At 37.7% G+C, this 25,258-nt stretch overlaps 1 protein-coding gene across 6 annotated transcripts in view; it reads right to left on the bottom strand.

The window, feature by feature from the left end:
- Positions 1–25,258, bottom strand: part of ADD3 (adducin 3) — a 124,187-nt gene that overhangs the window by 51,436 nt on the left and 47,493 nt on the right. Inside the window, exon 1 of one of the 6 annotated variants that reach the window (XM_035028746.1) lies at positions 4,011–4,554. The exons of the other annotated variants lie outside the window; for them this stretch is intronic. The gene's annotated coding sequence lies outside the window, so the exon portion shown is untranslated. Of the gene's footprint in view, positions 1–4,010; positions 4,555–25,258 lie in introns of those variants that run through there. 6 annotated transcript variants of the gene reach the window in all.

Below are 25,258 nucleotides of genomic sequence, written 5' to 3'. Positions count from 1 at the left end.
CACAGTAGTTAACACTGTCCTAACAAGACATTAAAACCTTTTTAATTATTTAAAATATACCTTGTTTTTATCTATTTTCACAGACTCAAAATTTGAAGAATTTTCTCTGCCCAAAATTCTATCAATGGAAGAAATAAGAGTTGTCATTTTAATAGATTCCAGTACGACTAGACTGTCTCTGTCATTTAGGTACTTCCACTGCTTAATGCAGTGCTTGGTTCCTAGATGGTCCTCAATACATTTTGCTAAACTGAACCATATGTCAAACAACTGATATGAAAATCAACACAGAATACCGGTAGTAATTATGCAGCATTGCTTCGATTAATAAATAACATCTCAGGTTTCAGAGAAGCATACTTAATCAAGGAACATCAAGTTTTCTGCCACAAAGCTAGGCTAAACCAGCATATGAACACACAGACTCCCCTACCTACAGGCTGAGAAAGTATCTTTTTATCTTCTTGTTATTACACAAATCAAACAATGAAGTTCTTTACCATTCTGCTTTCAGGATAGCTGTCATTTGACAGAATTGCAAGAATAAAATTGTGAAACAGGCAATCCTAAACATCTTATGTGTGATGCAGCAAAAACTCCTGCTTCTGTTACTTTATAACTTTGCTGTGTAACTTGATGACTTTGCTGGCTGGATAATAGTGTATAGTTCACCTCTAAGCTGCTTCCTCAGCACCAAATCAGACAACTTTAGCTATGTCAAGCAATATCAATTTTAGCATTCAATGAAACAAGGAGATGGATTAGAGGACTAGAATGTGAAAACAATTTAAACAAGGGGGCTGAAGCCAAGTTTCAAAGCCCTGAGGATTAGCCTTGAATGGCTGGATTCATTGAAAATTACAAGGATCCATTTTAAAAACAAATACCGCCTCACTCAGAATCTTCTTCTCAAGTATTCAAGCTTGATAAAAGGATCTGATTTCTCTGGAATGGATTTTATACTTTTGAAGTGGACTTTTTAGAAAAGGAGAGTTTATATAAAATATAACATTCAACTTCTCTTTTTTACAGTCTTACACTTTAAAATAGCTTAGCCCAAATAAATTACACATCACACAATATACACAAAAGATGTTTTCAATTTAAGTAACAGAAACCTGATACAGATTGGGTTATATAGCTTAAATCAATACTTCAACAAAAATATAGGTAAATACTACAGTTGGAAAGGGCATTAAAACTCACCTATTTTGGGACGCCTGGGTGGCTCAATTGTTGAGCATCTGGGATCGAGCCCTGCTTTGGGCTCCCTGCTCCGGGGGAAGCCTGATTTTCCCTCTCCCACTCTCGCGGGAAGCCTGTTTTTCCCTTTCCCACCCTCCTTGCCTGTGTTCCTGCTCTTGTGGTCTCTCTCTCTGTCACATAAATAAATAAAATCTTAAAAAAAAAAAAAAAAGCATCTATTTTTAACCTCTCATTTTATAGGTGGCAAAACTGAGGATCAAGGAGGTTAACTGACCTGCCCATAATCTTACACTCAAGTTACCAGACTTCGAACCCAATGTTATTTGATTAATCTGCTGAAAAATGACTCCTAGGGCAGTTCTTACTCACTCATGAATGGCTGGGACAGTGGGGCCTATCCTTGGTGTTCTAGCCAGAGGAGGAGAAACTGATGAGGGATTTCTCTATTTCTGCACAGCACTATTACCTCTTTTAGCACCTGGGTTCTGGCTCCAAAATGGAGGTAGGAGAGAGGACTGATTAAGTATATCTGATAGGGGAGAAAGGGAACAATTTGGAAATAATCCAGATCTCTATCAAAGGATGAATGAATAAATTATAGTACATCCATCCATACACCGAAGTACTATACAGCCATTAAAAAGAATGAGGTAGATACACAATGGTGTGCATTGTAAATTTAATTTGCTTAAAAAAAAAAAGATGTGCACTCATTCATAGAAATATTTTTTGAAAAATAGAGAAGAAACCACCGCCCCCCCTCCCCCCAGGGAGTAGGGCTCAGGGATTAGGGTTGCAGGAGAGGATTTAAGGGCAGCTATACAGAGCTTGGTGGAAAAAAAAAAAAAAATCACTCCACTTTCTTTATATTACATAATTATTACAAGAAAAAATAAGATGATGATGATGATTTTTATAGAGGGGTGGGAGAGGGAGAGAGAGATTCTTTAGCAGCTCCATGCCCAGCGCATGAGCCTGACGTGGGGCTCGATCTCACAACCCTGGGATCAAGACCTGAGCTGAAATCAAGAGTCAGACACTTAACTGACTGAGCCACCCAGGTGCCCCAGATTTTTAAATATTTTGAATACGAGTATTACTGGAGGTATTAACTACTGACCTTCTACAAAAGTTCCATATAAAATCTATTTAGAAAATTTCCCAATTTCAGTATTTAACAACAAAGTGGTTGGCAAGCTTTGTTCTGGAGCAACTATAAAAACATCAAGAGTAAGTTGTATTCTCTTAGAGTTCAAAGGGACAGCAGAGATCATCTAGCTCAGTAGACTGAAACATTTTAAAAATGAAAAAGAACAAAAAAGTGTTTTCTGTGCTGTAAGGGAAACTTATTTCAGAAATTAAGTGGTGTGTATGTGGTTTGTGTATTGGGTAGGGATGCAAAACAACTTGAAAATTTATTTTGTTGAGGTGATGATTAGTGAATTCTACTGCTCAGAATAGAATCAAAGAGTAAATTTCTAAAATTTCTGATATACACAGTTTAAAGTAAAGCTTTAGTTTTCATGTCATTGATAAGAATGATTCTGGGTTAACATCTAAACATTTTTTCCCCTCAATTCCAATACATCCCCTTTAGCATTTTTAGAATAGGCATGTGTCTTTACAATGAGAATTAAGGTATTCTTAACTGGAAAAGTTCTTAGCTAACCCAAATTCCCAAGTTTACAAGTGAAGAAACCTGTCCAATGTAATAGCCTTTTGATTCCCAGCCTAGTGCTTTTATCTGATACACCAAGCTTCTACTTTTTTCTTACATCCTTGTGATGTTAGAAAATGGCTAAACACAATTACTACCAAGTTTCAAAGAAGAAGCTAAAGCAAGGAAATGCTCACAAGTCTAAGTCCAAAAAGGATGACACAATGTCACCCCTGCAAGCTTTACGAAAATCTGCCATTTTCAACATTCAGCTTTGATTTCAACTGAAGCAAGTGCTTCAACTTGCTTGTACTGAATGGGTGTGTCTATCCTAAAAGGGTACACAATGGACATGCCTGAGAGGAAGACAATAGTACAGAAGAGATCACAGAGCACAGCCTCTCTCTCAACATGCCTACTCTGGTCAGTGCATAATTAAACACTTCACAGGCATTTAAAACACAGCTACAAATGAAACCCCAATATGTAAGGGGAAAAAAAGTCAGATCCATCTGCAAAGGAAAAGTTGCTGAATGTGGACCTCGGTGAATTCTCCTACAGTTCAACTTAACCACTCACGTCACAAACTCTAGAAAAGAACACAGAGGCACAGACAAGGCATGGAACAGAACTTTGGGCTGCAGCCTTCCCCACTCTTCTGACAAATACCCAACAGCAGCAGGACAAAGCATCATTATAACAGAAATAAAGGCTCTTTAGATGCTGGCTTTTTTTAATTCAATGAACCCACTCTTACACACAAAGTTCATGCCACGATGTCTCGAAATACAGTATTGCCAGATTATGCTGTTAATGGGTCCAATAAATTCAGTGCAAAACACTACTTCAAGCATTTTTATGTTAAGTAATTAGCACATTTGGGAAACTACCAGTATTTTCCTTAGTTTAAACAGTCATTGTCATTCCCCCAAACAAAAACAACAGTTCAGTAAACTGTTTAAGACACAACAACAACAAAAAAGCAAGTGAACAGGAAAAAATTTAGTTGAGTGATAAAGCTACAGGCTCCTTCCCAAGAAGAATACTGCACATTACTAGCAGATAGCACAAAACTAGCCATCTATCTTATCTATGCTTCCCCCTAAGCTGTCGTTATCAGTTTTACAATAGAAAACCCATTACTTACAAAAAAAAATTGAAGCTGCTGTACATTTCTTAAGCTGGTTTTTGTGTGGCAATTCTGATGCAATGCTGCCCTAAAAATGAACTTTGTTTTAAACAGTGAGATATCCACACTCGGTGCGGTTAGAGCAAGGGTGGAGCCCACTCTGGGGGAAATAACACACCCAACGCAGACTTCAGTGACAGCAAACTGCACGTTAATACTGCCACAACATTTTTCAGGGCCTCAGAGTCAAAACTAATTGGTTAATCCTCCTGAAAGAAACGGGGGAGGGGAGGGCAGTTCCTCCTGCTTTCCTGCTGTGAAATAAAATATGGACTCATTCCTTTTTTGTGAAGAAAGTAAAGATAAAATGCCAGGTAGATCACGCAGCTCAACCAGCAGAATGTAAGGTGGAAGCGGACTACTATAAAGGAAGTCCAACCACGCCAACTTCTAAGTTTAGCAACAGCAGCTTCTGCATATCTCAAGGTGTTGGCAACATTGCTCACTCTAGAACTTAACCTTTTGGCCTATTTGGCCAAAATAGGGGATCCAATAATGAACATAAGCATCACTTATCCTTCTCTATCAATGCTCTAGTTCTCCTGGTAATGCAGAAACAATAAAAGCATTTTCTTATCAACTAACTAGCAAGGGTTGCCTTAAAAAAAAAAAAAAAGGATTTGATTTATAAACTTGTTTTAGGTAAAATATTAAAATACATACAAGGGAGGATTATTTTGATGGAAATCACTAATATACATACCAGACTTTAAAAAATTGTATAGGCACCTGCTTTTTCAAATAGTTTCATAGAGTTTTGATTTTCAGTTTTTTCTGATTTACAAATAAGATATTCTGTAAGATGTATACATACTGCCTAAAAAGCTTAGTGTCTAAAATAATCAGTTATTGAAACTGTCACCAAACATCTGGTTATTGTTCAAAGTGACTTTAATCAATACTACTTCCTGTATATGCACATTCAGACTCACAACGAACAGTTACTTTTAACTGAACTCCTATAACTCATGGAATAAAAAATACGGTTTTTTTAGTAAAATACCCACACAGGTAAAAAAAAAAAAAAAAAAAAAAGCTATATAATCATTTACATTGAATTTAGAACAAAGAAAAGGCTTTTGGAGAAGACCAGGAAAATATTATTTTTAATGATACATGTTGTCACATTACCCTCTGCGCCAACTGCTACTTCCTCACACTGGAACAATAAATCAGTCTGCAGTACTGAACATTTTGGTATTTTCCTCTTCTCCCCCCCCCGCCCCCCATATTTTCAGAGGTGGCCTATAACAACTTCTTCCAGGATCCTAGAAAGGGGGTGCTTGCTGACTGATCTAGCCTTTTGTTGGATTATGAGGTCACTTTTACCATAAAATAAATCAACCCATTCAAAAATACTTAGTGCATGTGCCTGTTTTAATTATTTTTCAACCATATATATAATTATGAATCACCTGCCATCCCTTGCTGCTCTCTATCTCAGCCCCAAACTGAACTCAAAGGTAGCAGTTGGATATATTTGAAGAATCCCATTTTGATACTTTTTGGATTTGCACTGCTGGAAATGTCTGTTTTCAAGTCAAACTTCACTTTCACAGCTGCAAAGGAAATGACAAGAGAAGAAAAACAAAGCCAATATATATCAGCAATTAATTCCATCCACAACTGCCCAGCTGTTTGTGCATGGAAGAATCAGTCTGTTTCCTTTTGGGGCTTTCACCACTGAAAATTGATACTGCACATTCAGAGACACAAGCTGTTTGTAACATGTCAGGAATGTGCACAAGATCACATAGAGTTGAAAAGACAAAATGAAATCCAGATCTAGTTTTCTTGGGACTTGCCAGTATTATTTCATGGCTAAAAAATAAAAAAATAAAAAAATCATAAAAACACCCCAATCAGAGAGCAAAATACATGAAAAAACAATCTCCCTTCTGACTATTGTCCTTCCAATAAAGGGGAAAAGCTGCCAGTGCCATCAGATTTAGTATCAGGAATAGACACTCTGATTTATTGGCATAGACAAGGTGTGACATTCTTAGGAATCCACATGCCCCAGTATGTTAAATCCAGCCAATACTTTTTGGACTACACAGTTGCTTGCCCAATGTATAGTTATTAGGCCCTTTAAAAAAAAAAAATCCTCATAAACGTGAAAGTTGTTGGGAACCAATGCTTTCACCACAGTGATGTAGAAAAGCAAGTTTTTCTTGGTTAGTTCAGACATTTTTTGGCACTCACATACACCTGCCTGTTTCAGGGATTCATGTAAATTTACTGATCCAATCTTCTAGGGTAACTCTCAGAAGCAATTAATTTCTCCTTCCCTCTCCATACCAGCTTTGTGGATTTTAAATAAAAACATTGTCTACTGAGTGCCAGAGGCTTAAAAATTATAGTACGGGCTCCTGCACAACTCAAAACGTGTCCTGATCCCCCTCCCTGTGCCCTTCAACTCCAATTTTATTTCAAATATTTGTTTCATTTAAATGCCATTTTGTTATATTTTCAAACACACAATATTGTAAAATAATCTGTGCTTTCAGTATGTAAAGTGACTTGTAACAAATGGTTATTAAAGTTAGAAAAAAAAGATGACATTTTTAGAAGAAAGTAATTCAAAACATATTTTAGCTATCTTACCTTTTTTTTTTTTTAATGAAATTAGGTATCGCCATGATTTAACTCATTGTTCTAAGGGCTCTCCCCTTCACTTCTGCTGCACAAGAGTTCATGTACTCTTCATACCCATACATTCTCAAACACAACTTGGATGAGACACTCTTTGGGGCACCACCAGGGGCTGGGGCTTAACCAATGAAGAGAAGATAAGCACTCTGTTTCAAATACAAGAGGGACATTCCATAAGCTTCAGAATGAAGATGCTCTCAAGTGCCAGAACTCAAACCAGCACAATGAGAAGTTGTCTCCAACTAAAGCTCTGGGGAAGCACGAAGGGTCATTTGTTAAAGAATAAAGAAACACAAGGCACCTCAAATCTCAAACTTGTGGTTGACTGAAAATAAAGCACAAAACCAAAAAAAGGGCTTTTCCCTTAACAAACGTCACCAGATCAAGGATATTTCTAGTGTGAGAGAGGGAGAGAAAAGTTTAATCTTTGGCTGATGGTGACATTAAATTCTAGAAATATGGTATAACTATTAGTGACTCAGAGAGCCACAGAGATGAGCTTTGCTTGGCAAGCTTCAGCTCTGTGGAACATTCAGACTAACTTGAAATGTCTATGGGAAGGAACCTCCCCATCTACAGGACTGGCTAAGGAATGAAAAGGTCTCTCTGAGCTGTTTAAATCAGGTTAAATTCATGGTAATCCAACTAGAGCCTGAGGTGGTGTTAAAAAAGACTCTTCAAAAGTGAGGAGGTGACTATTGATAGGAAATTGCTGACTCATTTTAAAAGTGATTTCCCCACCCTGACAATTATCTTAATATTTATATTATTTTAGATTTTCAAATTTACAACAAATGTGAAAGCATTTTACAGTAAGCACTATACAAACCCTATTAGATTTTACCATTAACATTGTACTATACTTATTTTATCACACACCTCATCTACCCATTCTTCTATACAACCATTAATCTACATTATTTTTAGTGCATTTTGAAGTGAAAGGTATCCATATACATCCCCCAATACTTCAGCATGCATACCATTACCCAGAGTTCAATATTTGCTTATAGCCTTTTTTCTGATATAAAATTTATATACAATGAAATGCAGAAATGTAAGTGTATACTTGTACAAACACCTATCAAAATACAGAACATTACTTTCAACCCCAGAAAGTTCCCTCATGCCTCTCCCCAGACAATGCCCTCTTCCATTTCCTCAGAGGCAATCATTATTTTGATTTTAAAGTGATTTTAGGTATCCAACTCTTGATTTCAGCTCAGGTCATGGTATTAAGCCCTTGTTAATAGGTTCCGTGATCAGCAGGGAGCCTGCTTGAGATTCTCTCACTCCCTCTCCCTGTCCCTCCACAACCCCCCCCCCCCACCGTGCGCTCTCTCTTTCTAAAATAAATAAATCTTAAAAAAAGAGTTGATTTTAAACAACTCTAAATAGTAGTCATGCCTTTGCAACCTATGCGTTAGAACATTCCCCACTACGTCACATAACTTGGCTGCACAAAGTGATCAGGCGTGAATGAAACAGATGGAAGAAGCCTAAGAAGAAATTACAAAGTTAAAAGGAAGTGTAGACTCATCTGCTCCAATTACTCCACTTCTTGAAGGTGAAGGAAACAAAACTTCAGAAGTTTGGCTGCCTGTACCAGTCAGCCAGCTGGTCAGTAATTTATTGGTTGGGCCTAGTCTAAGGTTCTTAGGCAGCAGCTCTACACTTGGCTTTAGGATGAAGAGAACAGAAGTTTGGGAGAGAATGCTGGCTCAGAGGAAGAACTCTGCCACTTACAGGCTATACATCTTAAGAAAGTTTCTTGGTTTTGGTTTTTTAAACTCCTCTGAGTCTTAGTTTTGTCCTATGTAAAACAAGGAAAATCTTTTTTTTTTTTTTAATTTTATTTATTTATTTGAGAGAGAGAATGAGAGAGAGAGAACATGAGAGGGGGGAGGGTCAGAGGGAGAAGCAGACTCCCTGCCGAGCAGGGAGCCCGATGCAGGACTCGATCCCGGGACTCCAGGATCATGACCTGAGCCGAAGGCAGTCACTTAACCAACTGAGCCACCCAGGCGCCCAAAACAAGGAAAATCTTAATTCATAAAAGTTGTACGGCTTAAAAGAGATAGCCTTTGTAAAGTGCCTGGCATGCAGTAAGTGATCCAAAGAAGGAAACACAAGAAGTGGAAGCAAAATCAACAGTTCTGGGCATAGTTCAAGCATATGCCCATTCACATACTGCTTGGAAGCTTTTGTGCTACTCCTATGTTTGCTCTCATTTCACATACGCAAAGAAAAAATAGCAAATAAAGCAGAACTCTTTATTCGCTACAGAGGCAAGCGATTTTTTACGTCTGGGAAAAAAAATGCTACTTGTTTTCTCTTTGCCTTCCTACTATGACAGAACTGGAATGGCAGGGGGAGGGAAGAATAGACTTTTGACTTTGTAGTGACTACTTACACCATATAATACTTATATCTCCCCAGTCTTTGTATAAAGAGCTCCCTTTCCCTAGCGTGATCTCCCTTTTAACCACCAAGTGAGAATTCAAGGCCCAGTTAAAATCTAGCCTACTTTCCTAATCTACTCAGAACAAAATTAAAGCTTCTTCATCCTGTGTTTCCATTATGCTTTAAATAACAGCATTATAGAACTCATACCAGATGGCTGCTTCCATTAGTTTCCCTTACTTCAATGGGAGAATCTTTGTATTCCAATGCCTAGCACATGGAAACTGTCCATAAGTGCTGAATGGATATGCCTGGATAATGGGTACTCAGTTATGATCAAAGTAGCAGAAAACAAACAAACAAACAAACAAACAAAAAACAAACCAAAACGCTAAGCCCAAACACTCACCAAAAAGGAAAGCAAAGTGCTAGAAAAGTGGGGGGCAGGGAGATGATCACAGGGCATGAAATTAAAGAGATTAAAAGTCAACTGTGTGCAAACTCTTGTGTTCTTGGAGAAGTAACTGCTGCTAAGCAGTTGAAGTGCCACTGGAATAATTCAAACTGCTATGTGCTTTAAATATCTATCCTGTGTACCACCCACAACAGCTCCACTGGGGAGTACTACTAGGTTCCTTTTATATATGAGAATACGGAGACTCCAAGAGGTTAAGCATATAAGGTCACACAACTCGTGGCAATGGAGATAAAATAGAGAAGTGATTTTTTTCATTACAAGTGATTTTCATAATAGGCCAATTTTACACAGAGTGTGGGGAGGCTCTGGGATTAACAGAACCCAGATAGGGGAGGGACAACCAAATAGCACAAGAGATTCAGCTGAGGGAGCAAAACTCAAGGGGAGAAAAAAGACCTGGCCAAGAAAAACAAAACAAAAACAAAAAAACCAAAGCTGAGACAATTAAGAGTAGTAGGATTCAGCTCCATGAACAGTCTGCATCCTGGAGTTACGAAACCTAAGTCAGAAATGGCCCTAGAACCATAGCAGTGCTAAATCATAGCTCTTACTCTTAATGACACTCCCAACCCAAACCAACTGTTCTCAGAAGTAATAAATACAACATGGATAACTCCTTGATAAAAATGCCAACCACGGTGTTGATGCTTCAGAAGATAATGAGAGCCTTGCCAAGCTGGTGAAATTCAATTCTTGTCTGCAGGCATCTGGCTATATTCCGTAATTTCCCATTTAGGAAAACCCTGGTTTTGCTTCCCTTGCAAAGATGGGTTTGTGAAGGAAAGCCTTCACGTTCAAGTTCAAAGCTTCAAGTGCCACAGCCCTCTAGCTTACCTCCAACATAGCACTCATTACATCGACTCACAATTTTCTGTTTGCTGGTATAGCTCTCATACGTGCTGTGAGCAACTGGCAGGCAGGGCCCCTAAGCACCTAGCATAGGGCAAGTTCAAAAAATATGGATGGTAAATGAATAATATCCTTTGCCTATTTAATATCCGATAGATGGTTATTTGTTAAAAGAGGTAATCCAGGATTTAAAGATGAAGCAGTTACAGAAAAGGCAAGGTTGGGAATAAGTGAAATATGGTTAATGTTCAAAATTAGTTTTTTTGCTGGATAAAAAAATGTATACAACATAACCTACAATGATTGGCAAGTTAAGCCTAATAAAGCTGACGGAGAAGTTCAGTAAATCATTAGGTCTAAAGATTGGACATGATCCCCATTTAAGATAAAAATTAACCAAACTGGTGAGTTTGTATTGTATCTGAAAGTTGCCAAACTTGAAGTGGAAAAACAGTATGTGGCTTTGACTCTCCCAGGGCATAATACTTCCAAAAACAATGCATTTTATTAACCACCTCTTAGAGGAAGATAAAGACTACATGGGGAAAAAAAAAAAAACCAAAACATTAAAAAGTGAAGAGTAAATGTTTATGTGCTATTAAAAAACCTGCATTCACAAATAATTTCTGCTTTGGGGAAAAGTCCAAAAAAAAAAAAGGAACAGAAAACAAGTAATTGTAAATGCACTATGGCCATATGACCTAGACATTCATGACACATGCAATTTTTTTTTTTTTAAGATTTAATTATTTATTGAGAGAGAGGGAGTGAGTGAGCATGGCATGAGCAGAGGGAGGGACAGAGGGACAGAGAGAATCTCAAGTCAACTCTGCACTGAGCACAGAGCCTGATGCAAGGCTCAATTTCACGACCCCAAGATCATGACCGAGCTGAAATCAAGAGTTGGACGCTTAACCAACTGAGTCACCCAGGTGCTTCTGCAATTTTTTGTTAAAAATATTACTGTTGTTTTGATTGCTTCCATCCAAGGGTGTGGGGGACCAGAGCTGACATTTTTTAATTGTTGCTTTTTCTAAACATGAGAAAAAAAATCTTGGTTGAAAAAATGTTTCACATTTCAAATAATTTACCCAATTAAAAAAAGCCTTCTTTTTTAATCTTCAGAAATTTAAGTATTCTCATCCAAAAAAAAAGTCTTCAGGTACTTAGCCTCAAACACTGCTATAAGGTAGGTAGGTGGGCAAGCTGACAAATCACATAACTTAAAGGACTAACGATCTTCTCTCAGATCAAGCTCTGGAACACATGTTCCCTATTCATTACAAGAATACATCCTATCCTCGCGGGCGCCTGGGTGGCTCAGTTGGTTAAGCGACTGCCTTCGGCTCAGGTCATGATCCTGGAGTCCGGGGATCGAGTCCCGCATCGGGCTCCCTGCTCTGCAGGGAGTCTGCTCCTCCCTCTGACCCTCCCCCCTCTCATGTGCTCTCTGTCTCTCTCATTCTCTCTGTCTCAAATAAATAAATAAAATCTTAAAAAAAAAAAAAAAAAAAGAATACATCCTATCCTCTAAAACAAAAAGTTCCAAATCCCCCAAATGCTACCATAAAAATCAGGACACGAGACAGGTTTAGAAATGTTCTCCTCCTTTTCATTCCCATTCTTCAATCCCTCCATCCAGTTCCACCTGCCCTCAGTGCAAGTATCTGTAGATAGTTGGTAGATTTGCTACCTTTCTATTTCCTTAGGCAAACTGGTAGTATGATAGGAGGTTCAATTAAAACAAAAATGAGGGGCGCCTGGGTGGCTCAGTCAGTTGGGTGTCTGCCTTCAGATCAGGTCATGATCTCGCCTTCCTGGCATTGAGCTCTGAGTCAAGCTCCCTGCTCCACAAGGAGTCTGCTTCTCCCTCTCCCTCTGTCCCTGCCCCTCCACCTGCTTGTGCTCTCTCTCCTGCTCTCAAATAAATAAAATCTTTAAAAAAATAAAACAAAAATGAACACAAAAACTGGCCTATAAACACATCTCTTATCATTTTAGAAACACTTTCAGTTTAGTGCATCATACTTTCTCTGCCCCCAAGTATTACGCTAATTGGAGAATATCAACTTGTTCTGTGCCAAATCTACAGCTGCACTGATTTTAATCTACTCTGATTTTATTTTATTTTTTTTTAAGATTTTATTTATTTGAGAGAGAGAGAATGAGAGAGAGCACATGAGAAGGGGGAGGGTCAGAGGGAGAAGCAGACTCCCTGCCGAGCAGGGAGCCCGATGCGGGACTCGATCCAGGGACTCCAGGATCATGACCCAAGCCGAAGGCAGTCGCCTAACCAACTGAGCCACCCAGGCGCCCTACTCTGATTTTAGATTTTAAAAATTTACCTTTAAATTCAAAGTTGGTAAGTCAATTAATCAATAAAGCTTTCTACTTCTGGTTGAATTCATTTATTCTTTTAACAATAATTCATTCAACACCTATCACGTTCTAGAGTTGAGGATGTAATATGGTGGAGAATGTAAGAAATGAATGAGACATTATCTCTGATCCTAAAACACTAGCAACTTAGTGGGCTGGGGGGAGAAGAAGGGAGAGACAGCTTCTTAAGCAATTATATTAGCCCACTGTGTTATCGTATTATAATAGACATATTATGAACTCAGAGAAAAGAGCCAATTTGAAAGGTTCCTAGGAGTTATACTTGAGCTTGGTCTTAAAAGGTTTGGTGGGGGGATGATGTACAACTCTGGCAGAAAGATATGAAAAGACAAGATGCTTCTTAATAAACTTGTATTTTAACATGTAGCTTTATTTTTTTAAATTTTATTTATTTTTAGAGTAAGAGAGAGAGTAGGAGCGTTAGAGGGAGGAGAGAGAAAATCTTAAGTAGGCTCCACGTCCAACATGAAGCCCAACACACGGCTCTATCTCATGACCCTGAGATCATTACCTGAGCTGAAATCAAGGGTTCGAACGCTTAACCAAGTGAACCACCCAGGCACCCCACCTGGCTTTACTTTAAATAAAAGTATCACTAATGGCAACTAATACAAAAGGGAAATAAAAATTGTCACTAGTTAACAACTTACAGTGGTTTGTATAATTTAAACTATAGGAACCCTACAATCTACTAGCAAACCATATAGTTTTGTGTCTTGAGCTTTTGCTAATCTTCTGACTTGTGCGCTAAGAAAAGAATCTCAAAAGCCATTTGTATCCTTTCTTGGAACAATGTTTGTTCTTAAGCCGCACTAACCAATGACTTAGAAATAATTAAGACCAATTATCTTGAAGCCAGTCATACTGTGATCTGCCACCATATCCTCATGGAAGGAGGAATAAGAATGTTCTAGGTTAATACCAAAGTCAGTATACAAAGACATGGTCAACCTGGAACAGGTACACCATACTCTATGGGCTCAAATCCTTAAAGGTATCAAGTACAAGGACGGTAGATTTAATGGGAGGGGCTGGGAAGAAAAAAGAAAAACACAACTAATCACAAGTATTGTGTTTGTAAGTCGCCTAAATTTTCAAGTTCAAGGCTCAGAAAGATGATACATATGAGAAAGGTTCTTTTGTGGGCTAATCTGACAAAAGTAAAAGGGATGCCACATTAAATTGCTGAGAACAGATCACCCATTTTGATCAGGTTACTACCGATGTGAAAATGTCATAAGGTTAAAGTTTAAGATAGGTTTCCACATGAAAGTACACATAAATAACAAATCTTCCATTTTTATGAAGAACAATATGAAGGGCGCCTGGGTGGCTCAGTTGGTTAAGCGACTGCCTTCGGCTCAGGTCATGTTCCTGGAGTCCCAGGATCGAGTCCCGCATCGGGCTCCCTGCTCTGCGGGGAGTCTGCTTCTCCCTCTGACCCTCCCCCCTCTCATGCTCTCTCTCTCTATCTCATTCTCTCTCAAATAAATAAATAAAATCTTTAAAAAAAAAAAAACCAATATGAAGATCATTATTTACAGCACACACTATGTGACAACCTAAGTGAAAATTATCTAAAACGGAGAAATTAAGGTAGGATTATTTATATTATGTGAATTCTTTAAAGATTCTTTGCCAGGTTCTTTCAGATAGTAATCTCTCCTGTGTTTAACACATTATACTGGGATGCAAGAGCCATGTGTACTTTATATTCATTAATTCACACCTATAATACCTAAGCTCTGACAAAGAAAGAAAAAAAAAACTGTTACAAAATGTTCAGACTGAAAGGTTTGATCCTGGAGTAGGAATTCCTCAGTGAAACACATACCTTTGGACAGTGTAGTAAGTTAACTTTCTCAGAATAGTTAGAGAAAAGAAAAAACAACAACAACCAAAAGCCTCATGAGAACTGCTCCTGAGCCTTTGAGAAGGGAGGTGACTAGAACAGTACAAAAACTGGGTGGAAGAGGGCAGAGGAAGAGCTAAGAAAGCACATGAAGAGACATCCTAAAGGGGCCAAGAGTGACAAGAGAGAGAAGGAGGATCAAGTAACTGTGGCAGCAGCATGAGGCTGGGCATACCCACAGGGAGCTTTGTGGCTTATTTCAAGGGGGTGGAACACTGAGAACAAGTGGACAATTTTTATTTTCTTTAACTGAAAGGCTGCTGTGCAATCCTACAAATGAGAAAAAGAAAAAGGAGTGTTTTTCCAATATAGAAAGCTAGGATGTAATAAATGGCTATCACTTGAAAAAATACTAAACAAAAGAGAATACCTTATAATATATAAAAATGAAAAACTGAGAACTTTGAGGAAAAGCAATATAAGTCTATGTAAACCCAGAGCTGCATTATTTATTGATTGTCATGACAAAGCTTTTTATCCTGTGGACTATGCCATCGTTCAAACAACAAGATCCCCATAAAGCACACTGACAAGAATGTTGGGGTATGTGAAGCAGTGTAAGGTTTTTCTTCACTCCAACTCTCAATGTGGCAGCTTATGGAAACAATTCTTAATGGCTGAGTTTTTAAAACTCACTCCAAGATAAGCAGGACTGTGACTCCTGTGGGCTATTTCCAAGTTGCCAAGTCATTAATCTAAAACAGCTCTCAACCCCTTTAAACTGATTCCTGCTGGCCCAATATAATAAATGATATGGTGTTTTAAATAAAAAGGAGGGAGAGGGAAGAAAGAAGACCCAAACGAGTACCTCTGGAGTTACTTCTAAGTTAAAAAAAAAACTGGAAGCAATACGATAATATACATTTACTATGATATTTTTCAATCATGTGCCTGGAAACTACAGAAAGGAATTTGGAAAGGCCTTCTGCCAGAAGCAAATTACTTTCTTCAATTTCAAGTTTAAACAGTTATTACCTTTGCTACACCCCCAGAAATGAAAGCTAAAAAAAAAAAAAAGATATTTCAAATATATTTCAAGCTTTTTGCAGATGATTTACTACATTAATCAAATCTGTTCATTCCTGTAAGCATTAGTTAGTACCTTCCTACAGGAATTGGAAGAAGGACCTTGTGCATTCAACCAGTGTTTGCCTTTGCTATGACACAAAAGTCAAGATGTACATAAACCTGTAAACAATCAGTGCATCTAGACCAATGTTTTTAGTATAGTGAGAACAGAGCAACCAGCCACAGCTTTAGCGTTTTGGATCATTGGTTTAAAAACAAAGATTTGTAGCTAGGACTCAAAAGAGGAATCTAAACATGCAAATCTTAATATAAAGCGGTTATAAGATCATACCATTATTAGAAAACACTCATGGAAATACTCTTATTTCAGTTATTTTCAAAATAACTAGACAAATTATATCACAAAACAATATAAACAAATTATAAGTGCTTAAAACTTATGAAGGAATCCTAATCATAGTCATAGTTAATTTATTAGGATGAGTAAGATCAGAAGTAAAAAATAAAATAGTTGATTTATTAGGATGAGTAAGATCAGAAGTAAAAATAAATCTTCAGAAAAAAATTCTGAAGATGATGAGCTCAATGTTGTGAATAAAAAATTGCTGAATTAAATAAATAAAGCAGGTTTTCCTCAAGTCATAACGGGGCTGGAGAGTTCTTCCTACAAGGTAGGGAGTTGTTATAGACCCCCACCATACACATACAATAAATCCAGAATCCTAGAGGGTAATACCCTCAGTTAAAAGGTAGACCAAAAAAATCTATCCACCAATAGAAGGAATTAAAAAGCACACACACAGACCAAAAACAACAACAACAACAAAAAACAAAAAACCGAAACATCTTAATCTGTCTTTTCCAGAATGCTGAGTGGGAAAAGAAAAAGTCTCCCCTGAGAATCTGTAACAACAGGCCTACTCTTCAAAGAATTTGGTATTTGGAAAAAAAAAAAAAAAATTACACACACACATACTCTCCAACATGGTCCAAAAAATCCTAAGCCAACAGAATAACAAAGTGGCCTTAGGTTGGTAGCACCACTGATACCCCACAAAAAGGGAACATAAATTCTGTCTGGAGAAAGGTGCTCTCAAAACAGACTGCCTAAGGATTTCCACAGATAAAATTCTGCCAAGTTAAAAATTCAAAATTACAAAGCACATGAGTAACAAACCACATTAAACAAAAGTCAGCAGAAACAACAGAGAGAATTTGATACTTCCCCCTAAGAACTGCAGACAACAGAATACTAAGACACAGAATATAAAATAAGTTTTTTTTTTCTTTTACAATGTTCAAAATCCTTAAAGATAGAATTGGAAGCACGAGAAACAAGATGTTATAAAGGAAGACCAATGGAGCTGAAAAACTACAGAATAATCGAAAAAACATAGTGAATGGATTAAACAGAGTAGACTAGACCCACGTAGAGAGAATAAACTGGAATCTAAATTTGAAAAAACTAGCCAGAATGGCAGAGAGACAAAGAAATGGAATGTGTAAAAGAGAGGCTAAGAAACAGAGAAAGCAAAGAGATCCAACATACCAGAGTTTCTAAAGAGGAAACAGAATAGGGGAGAGGTCATATATGAGGAAATCATGCCTAGAAACTTCGGAGACAAATCACCTATAAAAGACTTAATTACATTTGCAATAGATTTCAAAGAAAAAAGTCATAAGACATAGAAATAATAGTGCTGAGAGAAGATAGCAGTCAGCCTAGAACTGTAAATCAAACAGAACTATCAAGAGTAAGTAAAAAAAACAAAAACAGAAAAAGAAAAAACAAAAAACAAAAAAACTATCTTACTAACGAGTTCTATAAACTCATTAGAGAAGCTTTTAGAGGATGGATTTCAGAAAAATTAAAACTAGAAGAATGGAGATGGAAGAGGAAGGAAAATGGTAAACAAGTGAATAATTTTTAAAATACCATATAAAAGAATAGCAGTAACAAATGCAGAAGGTTAAAAAAGTGGAACTAAAATCCTGATAAATAATATCACAGAATACAGAAATAGAGAATGATAGTTAAAATGTTTTAAGATCCTTGTATTGTTCAGAAGGGAAGAAAGAACTATTGATTTTAGACTGATAAAACTTTAATCTGATAAGATTATCCAGAATATATTTTAAAAATCACTAAAAAAAGAAAAAAAAAAGACAACCTAATCTGTTTATTAGTAAAAGATCTTTAACAGGTACTTCCCAAAAGAGAATGTCCAAATGACCAATGAATGAAATGCCTGTCATCATTAGTCATCAGGGAAATACAAATTAAAACCACAAGGAAATATGCTATCTACCTATCAGTATGGTTAAAATGAAAACAAACAAAAAAATTGTTAATACCAAGTATTGGCAAGGATGTGGAGCATCTGGAACTCAAACAGTACAAACCCTTATGCCAATTAGTCAAGTATTTTGGAAAAATTTTTGGCATTATCTACAAAAGTTGGACACACACATACCCTGTAATCTAGCTACATCTCTCCCAGGAATACACTCAACAGATGCATGTATGTGTATACACAGACACACAAATATATGAACAATAAATTATATATATATATATATAAGAACACTAAAAACAAGAATATTCATGGTAAAATTATTTTTTAAAAAAGATTTTGAGAAAGAGAGAGAGCGAGCACGAGTGGGGGGCAGGGGCAGCGGGAGAGGGAGAAGCAGCCTCCCCACTGAGCAGGGAGCCCAACATGGGGACATGGGGCTTGGGGCTCGATCCAGGACTCTGAAATCATGACCTGAGCCTGAGCAGAAGGCAGACGTTTACCGGACTGAGCCACCCAGGTGCCCCCAGAATTTTTTTTAATAGCCCAAAACTTGAAACAATCTGAATGACCATCCACAAAAAGGATAGATTATTGTACATTCATATCAAGGATTACAAACAGTAATGAGATAAACTATTGTTATGATGCAACAACATGGATGAATTTCACAGACAAAAATGTTGAGCAAGAGAAGCCAGATACAAAAGAGCAGATACTAAATGATTCAATTTATATAAACTCAGAAGCAGGCAACACTAAACTACGAGGTGCCAAGATTATGGCTACCCTTGCGAGGAGGAGATACTGCCCAAGAAAGCAGGCACCCCAGGGGGTTGCTGGTGTTCCAGGTCTTCATTTAGGTGATATTATACAATGAACACACCTGTCAAACTCTAGCTTATGATTTGTGTACTTTTCCCTAGATCTATTAGTGGTTTACCTAAAAAAACTAAGATAATCTACGAGAGAGGAAAGTTTCCCTTTCTTCTGTAGCAAGAACTTATAACTTGATGCCATCTTTTCTGTTGGCTAGTTTAGCTCTCTGGAAAAACTTAAATCCTCTTTCTCACAAAACCAAAGCATTTTCCTAATCTAAACTCTTTAAGTTGTAATCCAAGCTCTCTCACACATGTTGGAATTGTCTATTTCCTATAAAAACAAGAACAAATTAAGTAATCCATATAATTTTAACTACTCAGCATGGAGGAATAAATTGAGAGATTCTCAAACAGAATTTAGGTCTCAAATCAGTATACTACATACTCCACTTCTTCACATTAGCAGAGTGAACAGACTGAAATGCACAGTACAGCTGAAATGATCACAATGTTCAAACACTGGTCAACAGCAATGTTAAGTATTAACACATTCCATTGTCTGACCTCTTCAACAGCTTCTCCCATCTTCAGAATGCGTTACCGTTTTTCAGTAAGTAGAAACATTCCCAATACATTTAAATATAAATTAGGGTTTACAGTGATTAAAAAATTAAGACATTGTTCAAAATTAAGTCATTATGTAAAATAAAAGCAAGAAACTGTAATTACTAATGTACAACAGATAATCAGGAATTCTTTATTTCCCCCTGTATAACCCATCTCTGCTGGGTTAAGATTCTGAAATTCCTATTTAAAACCAACACATGGGGCACCTGGGTGGCTCAGTCAGTTGGGCACCTGCCTTCGACTCGGGTCGTGGTCCTGGGGCCCTGGGATTGAGCCCCATGTTAGGCTTTCCGCTCAGCGGGGAGCCTGCTTCTCCCACTTCCCCTGCTTGGGCTCTCTCTCTCCCTCTCTCTCTCAAATAAAATAAAATAAAATAAAATAAAATAAAATAAAATAAAATAAAATAAAATAAAACAAAACAAAACCAACACATTTCAGTGTTACACTCTTGCCCTATCATAAGAGAATTTTCTGATTCTTACTGCACAGAACATTACCTTCATGTTATCTTACTTTTGCTTAACACTGTTTTATCTCATGGTCCAAGAATCTGATAGAGAATGTGACATGAAAATTTATCTGTTGGCAGAACGCTACTTTCTGATGTTATTGAAGAGCAAAGGCTCAGGGGGAGGATTCCCAGAAAAAAAGTGGAAGATTTAGTCTCATTCACTAACTTACTAAAATTGCTTACTATTTTGAAAATTTTTGTGGCACACTTCATACTTTCAAATATATAAAGAATAGATATGTATTCTCAATAATAAAAAATCTAAGAGCAAGCAGAACTGGGTTCTAGTTCCAGTTCTAACTCTGATTCTAACTCACAGCATGATTTTGGCCAAGTTACTCAGTCTTTCTGGGCCTCAGTTTCCTCAACTACAAATGAGAGGATTGAATCGGATGTCAAAGACTTCATACAATGCTAACATTTTATGATGAGTCTATTGAAGAAAAGTATCACGGAATAGAAATTTACATGGATGATTATACTACCTAATCACAGTTAACACGAAAGAAAAAGCAAATAGTTAATCCTTCATTAACCAGTCTATTTGTTATGGAAGGTCTTCAAGCAAATGGATATTTCTTTTTGCTCTATAAGCACTTGTATTCCACCTATGTATTGTTTTTACGTGCCCTATAGACAGACTCTGAAATACAGTACCAATTTGCTTCCTTCCTTACAAAAGTACTGCTTTGAAGATGCTCTCATTTTTTTTTAAATTTTTTATTCTTATGTTAATCCCCATACATTACATCATTAGTTTTAGATGAAGTGTTCCATGATTCATTGTTTGTGCATAACACCCAGTGCTCCATGCAGAATGTGCCCTCCTCAATACCCACCACCAGGCTAACCCATCCTCCCACCCCCCTCCCCTCTAGAACCCTCAGTTTGTTTTTCAGAGTCCATCGTCTCTCATGGTTCGTCTCCCCCTCCGATTTCCCCCGCTTCATTCTTCCCCTCCCGCTACCTTCCTCTTCTTTTTTTTTTTTCTCAACATATATTGCATTATTTGTTTCAGAGGTACAGATCTGAGATTCAACAGTCTTGCACAATTCACAGCGCTTACCAGAGCACATACCCTCCCCAGTGTCTATCACCCAGTCACCCCATCCCTCCCACCCCACCCCCCACTCCAACAACCCTCAGTTTGATTCCTGCGATTAAGAATTCCTCATATCAGTGAGATCATATGATACATGTCTTTCTCTTTTTGACTTATTTCACTCAACATAATACCCTCCAGTTCCATCCACGTCGTTGCAAATGGCAAGATCTCATTCCTTTTGATGGCCGCATAATATTCCATTGTATATATATACCACATCTTCTTTATCCATTCATCTGTCGATGGACATCTTGGCTCTTTCCACAGTTTGGCTATTGTGGACATTGCTGCTATAAACATCGGGGTGCACGTACCCCTTTGGATCCCTACTTTTGTAGAAGATGCTCTCATTTTAAGTTCCCAAAGGCTTGACTCTAGTCAGTCCCCTCACTTAGACCTCTCCAAGACCAACCAGCAATAAGAGAAAAAAAATACAATCCTTTTCTAGACTGTACTACACCAATAAAAGTGAGTGTCACTGAATAAATCAACCCATAAGCCCCTGTCCACTATCTACACTGTCAGGAAGCCATCAACGTTACCTGCGTCTACCTTGGCTGTAGTATGTGGCTTTGCTTGATGAGCCCCACCAGCTGGAACACTATGGCTTCATCTTTCTTAAAGATTTATTTATTTATTTTAGAGAGAGACTGTGCAAGTGGTGTGTGTGTGGGGGGGGGGAATCTCAAGCAGACTCTGCACTGAGCAAGGAGCCCAACTCGGGGCTGGATCTCAGGAGCCTGAGATCATAACCCAAGCGGAAACCAAGAGTCAGACACCCAACCGGCTGAGTCACCCAGGTGCCCTTGGCTTCATTCTTCTTTTTATCTTTCATATTATATAGTGAGTCTTTGAGAGTAACAGACACTAATAGGAGAGATACAACTGCATTTTGTGCTAGCAGAGCTCAGGCTGTATGAATAGCAAAAATAGCTGAAAAGACCTTAAAGGTCATCTCGTCCAACTCTCTCTTTGTACTTGTGAGATTTCAGAGGTGCCTAAGGTCACTACCTAAGGTCATACAAAGCACTTATCTCCTGACTTCAGGTTGGTACTTGCTGCTTAGGAGAAAATGCTCAAATTGGAACCCTCTCTCCTACGGAACATGTCGTCACTCTTTTGTATCATCAATGAAACATTCCACCTCAACAGAGATGTCATGAAACATTTCGAACCTATCTGACCAATGTCAAAAATGAAGATGTGCTAATGGACATAACCTACCAGTGTACTAAACTTAAACAGACATTAGAGTATAAAATTTCAAGGAAGGAAGGAGCTCTGGGTAATACTGTTCCAGTGGCAATCAAAGATGTTTAGGATGGTTAGATGAAAGAAATAACATCCTGAGGTTGTTCTAAAACTTTGAGAATAAAACAGTGGAATGGTTAGAATGCAGAGAAAGTATTTAATTCTTCGTAAAGGAATTGTGTGGCTTATAAAAAGAAAAAAAACCGACTTCAATGACAGCACTAGTCTAAAACATTCAAATGCTCTTGGGACCTTCTTGTAAAAATTTATTCAGAGGGGGCTTCTCCTTGTCACTCAGTTTTTGCAGCACACATACCCACATCTAATTCACTCTCTGACTACAACCTAGTATTTAACCATTGTGCACATTCCTATCTGGGCACACGTCCAACCTCTTCCTCCACGAAACACTAGAATAAACTTTAATATATTAGGAAATTGGAAAAATAAAATGAACAGGCGAGAAAGCAAATGCATTTTCACACGAAGCACAGGATACAGCTGTGATAGGTCATCTGTCAAGCTTACAGACTATCTCCTTAACTAAAAGAAAAATTACAGGACTCTCCTTAGCTGAACAGGAAGTAGCAATCTAAAAAAACATAAACGTTCCCAAGCCCCAATTCTATTCCCTTCACTTCTCATGTCCAGCACCTACTCACCCTTTGACCAGGCCTGTGTAATACACGCATTCAAACAGCCTTGATGAAGTGTCAGTAAACATATGGATGACAAGTATTTTGAGAGTCCACAGAATAACCTTTAATCATGATGTCCCCAAATAAAAAACCTGTGTTGGCTGTACTCTTCTGAAGAAACAGGTTGTAACAAAAATGACAAAACCTGCCTTGGCTCTTAAGAAGTTTGTATTTCTATGTATGATCCTTAAGTCTCCCATTTCTGAAAGTTGTTTCTATGGCACCAATATATAACTTAAAAAACCCAGAATTTCCTTTTCTATCCTTTGCAGGATACTATGTAAACTCATAAACATCAGGCACCTTACCCAGGCCCAAGGCAACAAAGGTGGAAAAGAAGAATTTCATAATGGAGCTAACATGTGATTTATAAATTATAATTTAAAAAGACAAAAGCCAAGCAAAGAAGCAGTTAAGAGAATGTTCTAGGCATTAGACGCCACATGAGCAAAAGCAGCAGTGTATTTGGGACCAACAATAATTTAATAGCATGGAAAATCTTTCCTACAGCTCCACTTTAAGTCAGTTAGCTGGATACTTCAGATGTTTACTAGAGGTGCTCCCATTAAATCAACAGGAGGTCATATTCAAAATGGTAGTTCTACATACATATAAGAGAGGCTCAAAACAAAGGAAACTATGATATGCTCAAATGGGTGTGTTTACAGAAGAGAGGAAGTGGTGAGCATTTTAAACAAGAAAACACTGTAAAGTCACTTCCAAAATAATACCCCTTTCAATCTTTTGATTTTCCCAGCTTATCTTTTCAATCAACTGGAGGAGAGCAAAGAAGTGTTGCCACAGTTCTCACAAAGTACTATCACCATGGGTCTGACTATACAAAAACAGAGCTAACCCTCAAACCATCCTGGGAAGTCACCAGAAAGTCACCATCTTGTCAATTAGATGGTATATATTAGAAATGAAAAGAAAAACTGTACAGAAAAAGCAATAAAAGAACACATGGAATAGAGAAAAGGAACTCTTTCTGAGTTCTCCTCTCCCACAGCAGGCTCCACAATTTATGAACAGCTGGGAAATTTCCTTTTCACAGGAAAAGGAGGACTTCTTAGTTCACATTAAAGTGGAAATGACAAAAACTATATCATCACACAGAAAAAAAGGTGTTTCCTGAAGGAAGGAGACAGTACTGCATTTAAATACACACACACACACACACACGGGAAAAGCAAAACACATGTAGACAACAAGCAGAAAAAATCTTTTTCAAGAGATAAAGGATAAAATAACTATATCAAGGAAACATTACATGGTAGGAGTTAGCCTCAGTGGGATAATCACTTTGTCCCAGAGGGTTAGCTCAAGTGCAAATACACTTAAGGGGAATAACAAAAACATATTTGCACTTCATGCAGGGATTCTTATCGCTATTTTAATAAATACCTAGTTTCAGCTTTTCTTCCACATGCACACAAAAAGAATCTAATCTGTTTCATCACTAACTTACCAGTAGTTCATATAATTCAGATTATTTCAAAGAATTAAGGCTTGAATGGTTCGTTCTTTAAAATACACTGATATTTTTTTTTTTTTTTTTTTGACAGAGAGAGACACAGTGAGAGCAGGAACACAAGCAGGGGGAGTGGGGGAGGGAGAAGCAGGCTTCCCGCTGAGCAGGGAGCCCGATGTGGGGCTCCATCCCAGGACCCTGGAATTAAGACCTGAACCAAAGGCAGACGCTTAACGACTGAGCCACCCAGGCGCCCCTAAAATACCCTGATTCTTAAGCATACTTCTTCATTCTACAGAAAGTATTCTTGCAGTGCCTACTAAGTGCTAGACACCATTTCACGCTAGGTACACAGTGGAAAACAAATTTCCTGTCCTCAAGGAGCTTACATTATTCACAACTGTGAAGGATAAGTTTTAAAAATCGCTTTGCCTACTTTCGCTTTACAGACAGGGCAGTGGATTTCAAACTTTACAGTTTTTACAGCAAATAGAATCACATGAGGAGCTTTAAAAAATTTTTCCAATACCCAAGTTACACCCCATTCCCTTTAAAATAGCATCTTGGAGTAAGACAGATATGAGTATTTTTCAAGTTTCCTAGATGACTCCAAAAAACAGTATATCGAGTACTAATGAATTAGAGCACTGGTTCTCAACTTTGGGCCTTTGAAGGAATGGAAAATAAAAATAAAGAATCCCT

Source organism: Mirounga leonina, unplaced genomic scaffold (assembly GCF_011800145.1).
Source record: "Mirounga leonina isolate KUSES-001 unplaced genomic scaffold, KU_Mleo_1.0 Mir_114, whole genome shotgun sequence".
Lineage (NCBI taxonomy): Eukaryota > Metazoa > Chordata > Mammalia > Carnivora > Phocidae > Mirounga > Mirounga leonina.
The sequence above is the reverse complement of the archived record's forward strand: the minus strand, read 5'-3'. Positions and strand labels throughout refer to the sequence as shown.